General features: G+C 35.4%; 1 pseudogene; it reads left to right on the top strand.

Annotated features, from left to right (window-relative positions):
* Positions 1-248: 248 nt before the first annotated feature.
* LOC121039966 (40S ribosomal protein S25-like) lies at positions 249-675 on the top strand (annotated as a pseudogene).
* Positions 676-15,401: the final 14,726 nt, after the last annotated feature.

Raw genomic sequence — 15,401 nt, 5'->3', positions numbered from 1 at the left:
TTAAAGCAGAAATAAATGAAACAGAGACCAGAAAACCAATAGAAGATATCAAACTACAACCTGATTTTTTTAAAAACTTAAATACTGACAAACCTTTAGTTAGAAAAAAAAAAGGAGAAGTTTCAAATATATAAAATGAGACCTAAAAGAGAAGATATTACAATTGATATTACAAAAATTCAAAGGATGGTTTTTCATCCAACATTTTAGCAAGGCTGCAGAGGTAGCTGCTAATCTCCAAGTTTTACATGCCACCCAAGGACTACAAGAAGAAGAAAGATGCTGGATGGTCAGCTAAAGAAGATAAAGACCCAGTGAACAAATCTTGGGACAAGGCCAAAAAGAAGTGATCCAAAGGCAAATTTCGAGACAGGCTCAACAACTTGGTCTTGTTTGACAAAGTAACACATGACAAACTCTGTAAGGAAACTTCGAACTGTAAGCTTATAACTACAGCTATTGTCTCTGAGAGCCTGAAGATTTGAGGTTCCCTGGCCAGGGCAGCCCTTCAGGAGCACCTCAGTAAAAGACTTACTAAACTGGTTTCAAAGCAGAGAATTCAAGTAAGTTATACCAGAAACACCAAGGATGGAGATGCCCCAGTTGCTGGTGAATATGCATGAACAGATCCCACCAACTGTACATTTTGGAAAATAAAAATTTATTAAATCAAAAAAAAAATCAAAGGATGATAAGAGACCACTATGAACAATTATATGCGAAAAATGGATAACTTAGAAGAAATGTATAAAGTTTTCCACATATATAAGGTACTAAAGAGTGAAGCATGAAGAAATAGGAAATCTGAACAGATCAATAAAGAATGAAATTAAACTATTAATCAAAAAGCTCCCAACAAAGAAAAGCCCAGGACCAGATGGTTTTATAGGTGAATTCTATTAAATATTTAAACAATGAACACCAATACTTCTTAGACTCTTCCAAAGAATTATGAAGAAAGAAGCACTTTCAAAATCATTTTATGATACCAGTGTTTCCTGATACTACTGGCCAATATCCCTGATGAATAGAGACGAAAAAATTCTCAACAAAATACTAGCCAACTGAACTCAACAGATAATTTACAAAAATCATACAGCATGGTAAAGTGGGGTTTATTCCTGAGATGCTGAATGGTTCAACAGACACAAATGAATGAATGTGATACACCACATTAGTAGAATAAAGGATAAAAATCATATGATTATGTCAATACATGCAGAAAAGGTGTTTGACAGGGGCATCTCGGTGGCCCGGTCATCTGAGCATCCAACTCTTGATTTCTGCTCAGGTCATGATCTCATGGTTCGTGAGATCAAGCCCCGCATCAGGCTCTGTGCTGTCAGCTCTGACAGCAGAGCCTCTTGGGATTCTCTCTCCAACCCCCTCTCTCTCTGCACCTCCTCCACTCATGTGCACTTGTTCTCTCTCTCTCTCTCTCTCTCTCTCAAAATAAACACTAAAAACGAAAACCGATTTTACAAAATTTAGCATCCTTTTATGTTAACTCTCAGAAAAGTAATTATATAAGGAACATATATCAACAGAACAGAGGCAATATAGGACAGGTCCACAGTTAACATCATACTCAATGGTAAAGGGGTGAAAGATTTTCTTGTAAGACCTGGAATAAGGCAATGGTGCCTACTGTTCACTCCTGTTCAATGTGAAACTGGAAGTCCTAGCAAGCAATTAGGCAAGAAAAAGAAACAAAAGGCATCCAAATCAGAAAGAAAAACGTAAAATTATCTGTTTGCAGATGATATGATCTTATATATAGAAACTCACAAATACTCCACCAAAAATTGTTACAACTAATAAATTCAGTAAAGTTGCAGAATACAAAATCAACATACAAACTTCAGTTGCATTTCTATAAACTAACAAAAAACTATCTAAAAACAAAATAAACAATCCCATTTACAATAGCATCAAAAACAATCAAATATTTAGGATTAAATTTAACCAGGATGTGAAAGGCTTGTACAATGAAAAATGTAAGACGCTGATGAGACAAACAGAAGAAGAAGCAAATAAATGCAAAGATATCCAGTGTTCATGGATCAGAGAATCATTATTGCTAAAATGTCCATACGACTCAAAGCCATCTACAGATTTAATGCAATTCCAATCAAAATTCCAATGACATTTCTCACAGAAATAGAATAATCCAAAAATTAATATGGCACTTAACCCTGAATAGCCAAAGCAATCTTGGAAAAGAAAACCAAATTGGAAGCACCACACTTCTGAATTTCCAACTATGTTACAAAGCTGTAATAAATCCAAATCGTAAAGTACTGGCATAAAAATAAACATATAGGCAAAAGAAAGAGAATTGACAACCCAGAAATATACCTACACATATATGGTCAAGTAATTTTCAAGAAGGGTGCCGTGAATACTTAAAGGGGAAAGGATAGTCTTTAAGAAATGTTGCTAGGGAAATGGATGTTCATATGTAAAAGAAATTGGACCCCTATATTACAGTACTCACAAAAATTAACACAAAATGAATTAAAGACTTAGATACAAGACCTGAAACAATAAAACACCTAGGAAAAAATGTATGGAAGAAGCTCCTAGACATTGGTCTTGGCAATATTTTTTTTGCATATGACACCAAAATATTTCAGTAAGGCTTAAACAAAAGCACAAGCAATGAAAACAAAATAAACAAGCAGGACCATATTAAACTAAAAACCATCTGCCTGTCAAAACAAATAATTAATAAAATGAAAGGGAAAACATACAGAATAGGAAAAATGTTTGTAAGTCATTTATCTGATAAGAGATTAATTTCCAAACCACATAAAAAACTCATGCAACATTTTTTTTTCATAAGAAGACATACAAATGGCCAAGTGGTGTATGAGAAGATGTTCAACATCACTGATCATCAGGGAAACACAAATCAAAAATCACAATGAGACTTCACCTCACACCTGTGAGAATGGTCATAATCAAAAAGCAAAAAAAAGATTACAAATGCTGCCGTGAATGTGGAGAAAAGGAAGTCCTTATGTACTGTTGGTGGGAATGTAAACTGCTGTAGCCAGTGTGGAAAACAGTACAGAAATTCCTCAAAAAATTAAAAATAGCAATCAATACCATACGATCCAGCATTCCCACTACTAGATATCTACTAGAGATAGCTGCGTCTCCATTTTCACTGCAGCACTAATGACAACCACCAAGACACGGATACCACCTAAGTGCCCAATGATGAATGAATAAATATGGTCCATATATACAATGTACATATATACATTATCTGAAAATAGAAGACGGCCTCATCAATCAAGTTTCAACTGAGAAAGTAAGAAGAGAATTGCTGTACCTTGTACTCTTGAGAGAGAAGTACCATATTTAGTGAATTGTTTCCATTTTTAAAGCAACCTATACCAATTTCTTTTTTGTGCTTCTACTGACATACCAAGATGGCCAGAAAAAAAGCATTAGTGGGATCTAAAACAATAAAGATTCCTGGCAGGTCCTGGTTGCAGGATAAGCATCCCAGATGTGTTACTGTTTCTCTCATAGTCTAGAACTCAATGGAAGGGCAGTTCATGACTCAGTAGCAAAATATTTGTTTTTTAATTTTATTTTTTTATTTTTTAAAATTTATGTCCAAATTAGTTAGCATGTAGTGCAACAATGATTTCAGGAGTAGATTCCTTAGTGCCCCTTACCCATTTAGCCCATTCCCCCTCCCAAAACCCTTCCAGTAAGCCTCAGTTTGTTCTCCATTATTTGCTTCTAATTCCCATGACCCTGGATCATATTGTTTAGATATTTTGGTATTCAAGAAAACAATCTCTACCAAGCAACACAATAAATGTTTCCAGCAGCGTGAACACTTAGATTGAAACCAAGTAAGTATACAGAAAAAGATATTTTGGTGTTAGAAGTGATTGATCCATACTAACAGGGAACAAAATACTGCTGCTCTATTATTAGAACCAACAAGTATACTGATAGACCTTAGATGTTCCTTGCTTTGTACCACCATGCCCAGAAGCAGATGTTTACTCCTACTCTCATACCTCTCTGAAGGCAGGACTATCAAGAGCTTAAAATTTCATTGGGAAAAGACCTACATCCAGCTCAATGCTTTGCCAGAGTACATGGGTACTGTGAATGCTGTTAGCATTTAATCATATCTCCATAAAAGGAAACATAAGCTTTTGTAACGTGGTTTCTTTGTATCTGGTGATGTGGTTACAAAATCCTTGACAACCATAGGCACAGGAGAAAGAAATTCAGTAGACCAAGATAAACAAAAGTGTAAATTCAGATTCAGTCATTCACAAAAATAGGATTATATAGCTTTATAAGCCAAGTTACTCTATTGAAAAAATACTTCCAAATTCTATCATAATGGAGTTTGATAGCTCATAGCTTCATTTATTGTTTAATTACAGTAGGTCTTTTTTTTTTCAGTAAGGCTTAAACAGATATTAGAGCTGGAAAGGAGGAGAAAATTTTAATATGAGGTAGGGAACTTTTTATATTTTCAGATAAATGTGATCACAGAAACATGATATCAAAGTACGAAAGCTATCTATACATGTAACTCCCTATTTCTCTTTTTTACAATTGAGCTCATACAGCAAGGGAGTACATTAAATAAACTGAGGACAGCAACAAGGACAGATTTTACTGTGTTACCACTAAGAAGCATGCCTACATCAAATAAACTAGGTAACCCAGTGTGGTCATGTGCAGTGAGTCAGGCACTGGAGGTTAGCTGTTCAGTGTCCTGTGATGCAATGAATTATTTGATGAGCCAGTAGGCCACCCGTGGGCTCTGTCAAAGCAACTTGAGTGGTTCCCTAGCAGCAACCTGGACTTGAGTCACTAGACTATCACAGGACAGAAGACACACAGTCTCAGTATCTATAGTCCTTGGGAGCCAATATAAGGCTAAGTTAGCCAGTATGTACTCAAAGTCTAGCTACTAATGGACCCAGAGAAGTGTGATTACTAGTCACAAAGTTCCAGAAAAGGAATATCCAGAAAAAAAGGTAACTTCATGTTATAGAGTCATGAAAACCAGCTTGTATATTCCATACCAGCATATTTCCCTGTGTAAGTGAAATATTTCATTTTGAAAAGTCCACATTTTTCTTCCACTATCTACATTCTCTTTTAAGATAACACAGGTACTTCAGCTTATTTTTTACAGCAGATAACCATGTAAATATTAAATGACTCCAAGTGTTAATTTATTGCAATATATTAATTTTATTATATTAAGTCCAGAACTTTTTATGGTAGCGATCCATCATTTATAATCTATGAATAAAATACAAAGTAACAAGAGTAAGACTTGTTTTTAAGTTAGAAACTCAAATTTAGGAGAGGTCTTAAAAACAAATAGCTTTAATATTCTGAACTGATTTTCTCATAAATAGCAGGTTTGTATTTGTTTTGGTTGTTTTTTATTAAATCCTATATCTTGACAGAAATCTGCAATCAAAGCCACTTTGGAGAGAAGATAGTATTGAGTTCAGAATACCTGTACAGTCTCCTAAATATAACCTATAAAAATAAGTTTGTTTTGAGAAAGAACACGTCCCTTAGACCATTTGCAAAATACAAGAAATAACATATTTTCAGTTGTTTTTGCTGTCACAAGGGGAAAAAAACAGCTAAACATATCTAAAGAGGCCCACAGTCTAATCTAGCAGTCTTTAATTATGTAGACTGCCATTTTTAAAGAGTCAGTAAGATGAAGGAAAAATAGGCTTTGAAATAATATGGATCAGAGTCTAAATTGTGGGTCTAACCATTACTGCACTTCATTTTTCTGTGAAGCACATTTGTTTTTCACATTTCACAATTCTTGAAGACAAGAAACATTCAGCCAGTCATGATGCAGTTGTCACTGCCTGTATACGAGTAAACACCAGAGGTTTGGGGCAAAGTAGCAAAACGTGTGTCTGTGACTGGGAAAACAAACTTGGACACGGTAGTAAAATACATTTTAATTCTAGAAGCAAGTGATTGTGGGTTAGTGGTGATAATGGAGTAGAACAGTTCTACCTACTTGCAAAGCCGGATTTAATTTTGATGCAAAAAGATTTAAATTATTTTATGGATTCCTTAAAAAAATGCTGTTCCACTAACTTTCTTTCTGGTATGACAGAGTCGCAGAGGACTATGTGTGCAAAAAACGTGGTTTGTTAGCATCAAAATGTTGATTCAGAAAAATCAGGCTCTGAATATGAACAAATATTAAGAATATCTTACCTAATCCATTGACCTATATTTTCCTTTTAAATATGTAAAACCTATTTATATGAAGATATATATGCCAAATTAGGCGTAAAGGAGATCCTTAAGTATGTATGAAATTTCAAGTCAGAAAAGAGTATTATGTCACGAAATAACTACTATCAACATTTTTAGTGGTATGTGAGAAAATGGTAGGTCTTCTAATCAATGCATCTTAAGTTGGATGAAATACAGTATTTGCGTTTTTTCCACGGTCAATTTTTTTTAATCCTAAGCTTCAATTTCCTTATTCATAATATTTTCATTAAAATTAGAAGTACTCTATCTTAAAAAGTCTGTCCTATGATATACCTTCAATACTTAGTTATTACTGTAATTATTAATTAAAATCCCCACATTTCCCATTGAATAAATAGCAGGTAACCAAAAAGCAATTTTAAAAAAGATAATTAATCATGTGTCCTTTTCACTTGTATAATTACATAAATACAGCTGTTTATTATCCATATGGTAGTTCTTACAATAAAAACCATGATAAATAGACTCTAAAATGGTCCCCATTCCTATATGGTTGAATATCTCTTTTTCAGAAAAAATGATAAGAGCATCAAAATCCACCTATAAATGGTCACATTTTTGGTGAGTAGGGTATAACTGGAGGGTCAAGTTTTTTGTTTTGTTTTGTTTTTTTTTTTTAAATACTAAGGCACTATTTTTGTCTGTTCTTTTAAAATAATTGCATTTCTTTTCTTTGGATTGGCACTTATTTTCACATATTCAATATGTAGAGTTGATTATGGTCTAAATCTTTTTTGCAATAAAATGAGTCTCAACTTTTTCTTTATAGAAATCTTTGGACTTCTCTTAGCAGCAAATTTCACCGTTGTGTTATAAACTTAGATAATCAAAATTCAATGGCAAAGTATGCGTCCAGAAAGACATATTCATTTTTAAAAACAAGTATGTTGTCATAGAACAGCATTCATAAAAGATGACAACTGGCAATCTGACAACATAACACTGTAGATGAAAACACCTTTTAAAAAGGGCAATTCCTCCAAGAAAAAATAGCTAGCAAAAAAAGAGAAGATAATTATGCATTACAGAATTGTCTAAGAAGAATTTATATTTCCATACTGGCTGTTTTAATAAATGAGGGATGAAAAGGATGAGGCAGTCATATTTAGGACCCTATAAAGAATAACATTAGTATTCTATATGAATCTGGAAATATTTAATTCCCATATAATTTTCCAAGAGCACTTTAATTGGGTCACACATGTTACTACTGAGCACTCCTTGGACACGTTCAGAATCATCTGAAGACTAAGTTTCCGCTTAATATAGGTATGAGTAAACCAATAAAACTGAGGATCTTATTAATATGTCATTTATACTCACTGGCTAGTAAGTCTTGATGACATTCAAATTATATATCAAAGGATTCTGAGTTGTCAAAATTTGTAACTTCAACATTTACACTGTTGAAGTAAACAATCGTGAGTTACAGCAGCAAACTGTCTCTGGTATAAAGGAGTATTGTCACCACTTGCCCCCAATTCCCCAGTGAAAACACGAATCTACATTCTTGTTGTGCCAGTTGGCAGAGAATATGAAAATAACCCAGGTGGCCTTTATTACACTTCAAGTTGGAAAAGAGAGCCCGTTGCCTTGGTAAGGAAGGGATGGAAAGAAATTAATACTAACAGATTTATTTTTTAATCTAAGAAATACATCCCATGCTTTTACATTCTTTTTTCAAACTGACACTTAGAGTTTCACTTTGGAAAAAACAAATGCCTGACAGGGAAATTGGAGAATTAGACGAATGAAGAATAACCATCTACATGGTTTGTTTTATAATATTTTTTGTTCACTACTCTTTTTGAAGCTAGATGGGATTACAGGATAAATTCTATATATCTTATTTTTTAATGTTTATTTAGTTTTCAGACAGCAAGAAAGTGGGGGAAGAGCAGAGACAGAGACACAGAGAATCCCAAGCAAAGCCCAAAATAGGGCTTGAACCCACAAACCATGAGATCATGACCTGAAATGAAATCAAGAGGAAGGCGTTTAACCAACTGAGCCACCCAGGCACCCCTAATATCTTATTTTTAACTTAACATTTATATCGAAGAATTTTTCATGTTGTCAACTTCACAATCATTAATAGCGCAAAAGGACTCAAAAGTATATCTCATGTTTATTTATATTTGTATCCCTTTTTTAACTCATAAATGACATTATCATACCTATACAAGTTTTGATATTTTTAAGCTGACACTCTATAATAGACAGAAGTATCATACAATTATTTAACTTTGTGTTAATAAGATTATTAATGAGACTGAATTTGACATACGTTTATAGGGAAGGGCTGTGGCCTTAGCTATTATTACCAAAGTGTAGATGTGGGCAAGGTACTGAACCTCTTTTAGTTTCAGTCTCTTCACCAATTCGATGGAAACCTATTTGTACTTCGCATGGTTTTTGTGAAGCTTAAATTAGACTATGTGCAAACCCCAACATCTGGAAGCTAATTCATCTCCTGTTTAACCTACTATTTCCATTTAGAGTGAGTTCTCTTTGAGAATTGGCTGATCACAGAGAAATACTTTATGTATTTCTATGAGTTTTGCATATAATAATGACATTAATATGGTCATATCTGTAGCGAATGTTTTTCAATGTTAAACTTTTTATGTTTATGTTAAATGTAAACAGTTTAAAATACATTTTTTTATAACGAGAAAATATCCATTTGAAAATTTTGATAAAATTTGCTTTAACTTTATTCTAAATGTTGGCAGACTTAAAAATATAACCCTTTGATCATTAAGAAATTTAAATAAATTTATAAATTCAAGTAAAAAATTATCTTTTTTATTTAAATTTTAGTAAGTTAACATACAGTACAATATTGGTTTCAAGAGCAGAATTCAGTGATTCATCACTTACATTCAAAACCCAGTAGTCATCACAAGTACCTTCCTTAATACCCATCAACCATCTAACCCATCTCCCACTGCCTCTATCACCCATCAATTTGTTTTCTATTGTGAAGAATCTCTTGTGGTCTGTTTCCCTCTCTCCTCTTTTTTACACCACCCCTTCCCATATATTCATCTGTTTGTTTCTTTCTTTCTTTCTCTCTCTCTTTTTCTCCTTCTTTTCTCTCTCCCTTTCTTTCTTTTTGAGAGATAGAGAGCAAGCAGGGGAGGGGCAGAGACAAAGGGAAACACAGACTCCAAAGCAGGCTCCAGGCTCTGAGCTTACAGCACAGAGCCCTATGTGGGTCTCAAACTCACGAACCGTGAGATCATGACCTGAGCCAAAGTCAGATGTTTAACCGACAGAGCCACCCAGGCACCCTGATCTGTTCTATTAAACTCTACTTATTAATGAGCTTATACAATATTTTTCTTTCTCTGATTGACTTTTTCACTTAGCATAATACATTCTAGCTCCATCCATGTCACTGAAACTGGCAAGATTTCATTCTTCTTGATGGCTGAGTAATATTCCTGTGTGTGTGTGTGTGTGTGTGTGTGTGTGTGTGTGTGTGTATCTACACACACATGACCTCTTCTTTATCCATTCATCAGTCAATGGACATTCGGGCTCTCTCCATAGTTTGGCTATTGTTGATAATGCTGCTATAAACACTGGGGTGCATGTACCCCTTCAAATCTCTATCTTTGTATCCTTTGGGTAAATACCTAATAGTGCAATTACAGGGTCATAGAGTAGTTCTATTTTTAGTTTTTTTGAGGAACCTCCATAATGTTCTCCAGAGTGGCTATACTAGTTTGCATTCCCATCAACAGTGCAAGGGGGTTCCCCTGTTTTTTGCATCCTAGCCACAAGAAACCTGTTTCTCGTGTTATTAATTTTAGCCATTCTGACAGGGATGAGGAAACATCTCAATGTGGTTCTGATTTGTACTTCCCTGATGATAAGTGATGTTGAACATCTTTTCATGTGTCTGTTAGCCATTTGGATGTCTTCTTTAGAAAAGCCTCTATTCATGTCTTCTGCCTGTTTCTTAACTAGGTTCTTTGTTTTTTGGAAGTTGAGCTTGATAAGTTCTTCATAGATTTTGGATACTATCCCTTTATCAGATATGCTGTTTGCAAATATCTTCTCCCATTCCATAGCCTTCCTTTTAGTTCTGTTGACTGTTTCCTTCACTATGCAGAAGCTTTTGGTCTTGAAGTCCCAACAGTTCATGTTTGTTTTTGTTTCCCTTGCCTTCATCAACATGTCAAGAAGTCACCTTCTCAAAAAGGTCAAAAAGGTTGCTGCCAGTTTTCTCTTGTAGGATTTTGATGGTTTCCTATCTCACGTTTAGGTCTTTCATCCATTGTGAGTTTATTTTTGTGTATAGTGTAAAAAATCGGTCCAGTTTCATTCTTCTTCATGTCACTCTTCAGTTTTCCCAATGCCATTTGTTTAAGAGACTGTCTTTTTTCCATTCGATATTCTCTCCTGCTTTGTCAAAGATTAGTTGACCATTTGATCGTGGGTCCATTTCTGGGTTTTCTATTCTGTTCCATTGATATATGTATCTATTGCTGTGCTAATACCATACTAACTTGATGACTACAGCTTGGTAATATATCTTGAAATGTGGAATCGTGATGCCTCCAGTTTCGTTTTCTTTTCCAGGATTGCTTTGGCTATCCAGGGTCTTTTGTGGTTCAGTACAGATTTTAGGATTGTTTGTCGTAGCTCTGAGAAAAGTGAAGTGGTATTTTGAGAGGGATTACATTAAATGTGTAGATTGCTTTGGGTAGTACAGACATTTTAACAATATCCGTTCTTCTAATCCATGAGCATGGAATATTTTTCCATTTCTCTGTGTTCACTTTCTTTCATAGACATTCTATAGTTTTCAGCGTACAGATCTTTTAGCTCTTTAGTTAGGTTTATTCCTAGGTATCTTATTCTTTTTGGTGCCACTGCAAATAATATTGATTCTTTGATTTCTTTTTCTGCTTCTTCATGACTGGTGTATACAAATGCAACAGATTTCTGCACATTTCTATCCTGTGACTTTGATGAATTCATGTATTAGTTCTAGCAAATTTTTGATGGAGTTTTTTGGGTTCTCCACATAGAGTATCACATCATCTGCAAATAGTGAAAGTTTCACTTTTCCCTTGCCAATTTGTATGCTCTTTATTTCTTTTTGTTTTCGGATTCCTAAGGTTAAGACTTCCAATACTATGGTAAATAGTAATTGTGAGAATGGACATCCTTGTCTTGTCCCTGACTGTAGGGGAAAGGCTCTCAGTTTTTCCTGAGGATGATATTAGCTGTGGGTCTTTCATATATGGCCTTTACAAAATTGAGGTATGTCCCATCTATCCCTACTTCATTAAAGGTTTTTATCAAGAATGGATGCTGTATTTTGACAAATGCTTGTTCTGCATCTATTGACAAGACCCTATGATTCTTATGCTTTCTTTTATTAAAGTACTGTGTCACAATGGTTTGTAAATACTGAATGGGCCCTGCAGCCCAGGAATAAGTCACACTTGATCATGGTGAATAATTCTTTCAATGTGCTGTTGAATTCGATTTACTAGTGCCTTGCTGAGAATTTCTGCATCCATGTTCATTAGGGATATTGGCCTGGAAGTTTTCCTTCCATATCTATTTTTTGGAACAGCTTCAAAACAATAGGTATTAACTCTTCTTCAAATGTCTGGTAGAATTCCCCTGGGAAGCTATCTGGCCCAGGACTCCTATTTGTTGGGAGAGATTTGATTATTCATTCAATTTCTTTCCTGGTTATGGGTCTGTTCAAATTTTCTATTTCTTCCTGTTTCATGAGTATCTTTGAATTTTTCCATTTCTTCCACATTACCCAGTTTGTTGGCATATAATTTTTCATAGTATTCTCTTGTAATTGTTTGTATCTCTCTGGTGCTGGTTGTGATCTCTCCTCTTTCCTTTGTTAATTTATCTATTTGGGTCCTTTCTCTTTTCTTTTCTTTTTGCTAAGTATGGCTAGGGGTTATCAATTTGTTAATTCTTTCAAAGAACCAGTTCTTAGTTTTATTGATCTGTTCTCTTGGGTTTTTTTGTTTGTTTCTATATCATTTATTTCTTCTCTCATCTTTATTATATCCCTTCTTCTGCTAGCATTAGGCTTTATTTGCTGTTCCTTTTCTAGGTCCTTTAGGTGTAAGGTTAAGTTATGTACTTGGGAGATTTCTTACTTCTTGAAATAGGCCTGAATAACAATAAACTTCCCCCTTAGGACTGCCTTTGCTGCATCCCAAAGGTTTTGGACTGTCGTGTTTTCATTTCCATGTATTTGGTAAATATCTTCTTTAATTTCCTGGTTAACTCATTCACTCTTTGGTAGGATGTTCTTTAACATTTGAGATCTTTCCAAATTTTTTCTTGTGGTTGACTTCAAGTATCATAGCCTTGTGATCTGAAAATTAACGTTACCTGTAGAATTGGTATTTCTGGGGATGTTCTCTGGTCCCTTCTAGTCTTTGTTGCTTTTACTTCTTTGTTTCCTCCACTCAAAGAGCGCTGATTAAAATTTCTTTAGTGGTTTAGTGGTCATGAACTCCTTTCATTTTTGTCTGGGAAACTCTTTATCTCTCCTTCTATTCTGAATGACGGTCTTGCTGGATAAAGAATTCTTAGCTGCATATTTTTCCCATTCAGCACGTTAAATATTTTCTGCAACTCCCTTCTGGCCTGCTAGGTTTCAGTGGACAGATTTGCTGCTAACCTTATGTGTGTACCCTTGTAGGTTAAGCCCCATTTGTCCCTAGCTGCTTTCAGAATTCTTTATCTTTGTATTTTGCAAGTTTCAATACGATATGTTGTGGTGTTAACCTGTTTTTGTTGATTTTGAGGGGAGTTCTTTGTGCCTCTTGGACTTGAATGCCTGTTCCTTTCCCTACATTAGGAAAGTTCTCAGCTATAATTTGTGCAAATAAACCCTCTGCCCCTTTTCCCCAGCCTTTTTCTCCTGGGATTCCTATATATGGATATTGTTTTGTTTTATAGAATCACTGAGTTCCCTAAGTCTACCTTCATGATCTGATAGTTTTCTTTCTCTCTTGTTTTCAGCTTCATTATTTTATAGAATTTTATTTCTGTATCACCTATTCTGTTTCTTCAATCCTTGTTGTAACTATATCCGGGTGGTTTTACATCCATTTGTAGCATTTTTTATTTCAGCCTGACTAGTTTTTAGGCCTTTGATCTCTGCAGAAAGGATTTATCTGGTGTCTTCTATGCTCTTTTCAAGCTCAGCTAGTAGTCTTATGACTGTTGTTCTAAATTCTTGTTCAGATATATTGCTTCTATCTGTTTTGAACTAGTCCCTGGCAGTGATTTCTTCCTGACCTTTCTTTTGGTGGAGAAATCCTTCATCTTGTCATTTTGGCTAAGTTTCTTTCTTTTGCATGTTTTGAAAGCTTGTCATGTTTCCTGCACTTGGAGTACTGCTATAGTAAAAAGGGATCATACACTGTCCAGGGTCTGGTATTTCCATAAGTGTTTCTAGTATATGTTGTGTGCCCTCTGCTGTTGCATTTTGGCTACTCTTTTCCACTGGTCAGTCTTCTGCAGAGCTCCTCCTTGCTTTCAGTGGGAAGCGTTTGGATCTTTAATTAGGTGTGCTTTGATTTATTTGTTAAAATAAGCCTGGAAATAAAGGTGGGTGGGGGGAGGAAAAAAAAAGAGACAAAAAAGCCTGATCAAAAGAAAAAAAAAAAAAGAGAGAGAAATGGAAAAGGAACAACAACAACAAAAAAAAACCAAAACAATAAAAAAACTGTAAGCCTGAATCCAAAGAAAAAGAAAAGATAAAATCTAAAAAGGAAAAGAAGCAGCCTGATCCAAAAAACAAGAGAAAAGGAAATGAAAAAGCAAATTATCAAACCAACAAAAAACCATAAGCTTGATTCCAAAGGAGGAAAAAAAGAAGAACAAGTAAGCCTGGTCCTATTTCCATCAGAACTGCAGATGTTGTTCTGAAGAACTCGATTATCAGTACACTTGGTGCATGTGGGGTGCTGCCTGGGCTGTTCTTCTGGAGGACAGGCCCGCTGCACTGACTCATCGTCAGTCAGACCCGGCCCAGTAAACATGCAGTTGCCAGGCACAGTGGGGTGGGTTTGGTGTAGACGGGTCCTGCCTCCACTGGGGGCCACTGTGTTGCTCTCTGAAGTCCCACCATATTGGTACTGGGGGGAAAAGGCACCGCCCACCCCCCCAGACAGGGGATCTCTTACCCCCTACTCTTCAGGAAGCCCTCAAAGAATGGTGAGAGCAGTCAGCATGCCCTATGCCACAGTCCTCCTGCATTTTATCTTTGGCACATGACTAGGATTTAAAACTCAAAATTTTAAAACATCTAGCACCACTTGGACTTGCTCCATTCCTCCAGAATAGAACCTCTCATACCTGTTATGCGGTCACCTGACAACATGAAGATCATTCTGCCAGTCCTCCCATCAGTTTCCTGGGAATTTCAAGTGATCTGATCTCAATACAGCTGTGTTTGAGGGGTGAGGAGAGCCCAGGGTCCCACTACTTCTCTGTCATCTTAACTCCCTCCCCTTCAAGGTAAGAATTTAAATTGTTTTGACTGGGTAGGAAGCTTTGTCATTTGGTTAACAAGTATCCCAGAGAATGACAGAAGAAGGATTCTCTTCTCCATTGATTTATGACTCTTTGAGTGATTCTAAGTTTGTTTTTGTTGTTCCATCTCTCATCTTGTGCCAGTATCAATTTCCTTTACCATGGCATTGTAAAAAGACTAGCCTTGCCTCACCATCATGAGAAGAGTTTTTACTGGTTTCTGTAAGGAGTTTTATATGCTACTAATTCATTTTATAAGCATCAGTGACAGAAAAACATAAAACTAAACATAACAATGGTAACCTCATTGACAGGAATTTTGCAAGAACATTCCTCAGGTTATTACTTAAAAAATTTTTATGTTACCGAAGCCAAGAGTGGGTCAGAGCAACCTACATAATAATAAGCTGGTATTTACTGAGAGCTTACTATAGATGAGCCAATAATTACTGTAAATGCTTCACATATATTATCATTTTTTTCTCTTAACATCATCTGTAAAACATCTCCTCATGACCTATGAAGATGCTCAAAGAGCC

This window comes from Herpailurus yagouaroundi, unplaced genomic scaffold (assembly GCF_014898765.1).
Source record: "Herpailurus yagouaroundi ecotype Mexico unplaced genomic scaffold, PumYag 181, whole genome shotgun sequence".
Taxonomy (NCBI): domain Eukaryota; kingdom Metazoa; phylum Chordata; class Mammalia; order Carnivora; family Felidae; genus Herpailurus; species Herpailurus yagouaroundi.
Note: the sequence above shows the minus strand (reverse complement) of the source record. Positions and strands in the feature narration are given on the sequence as shown.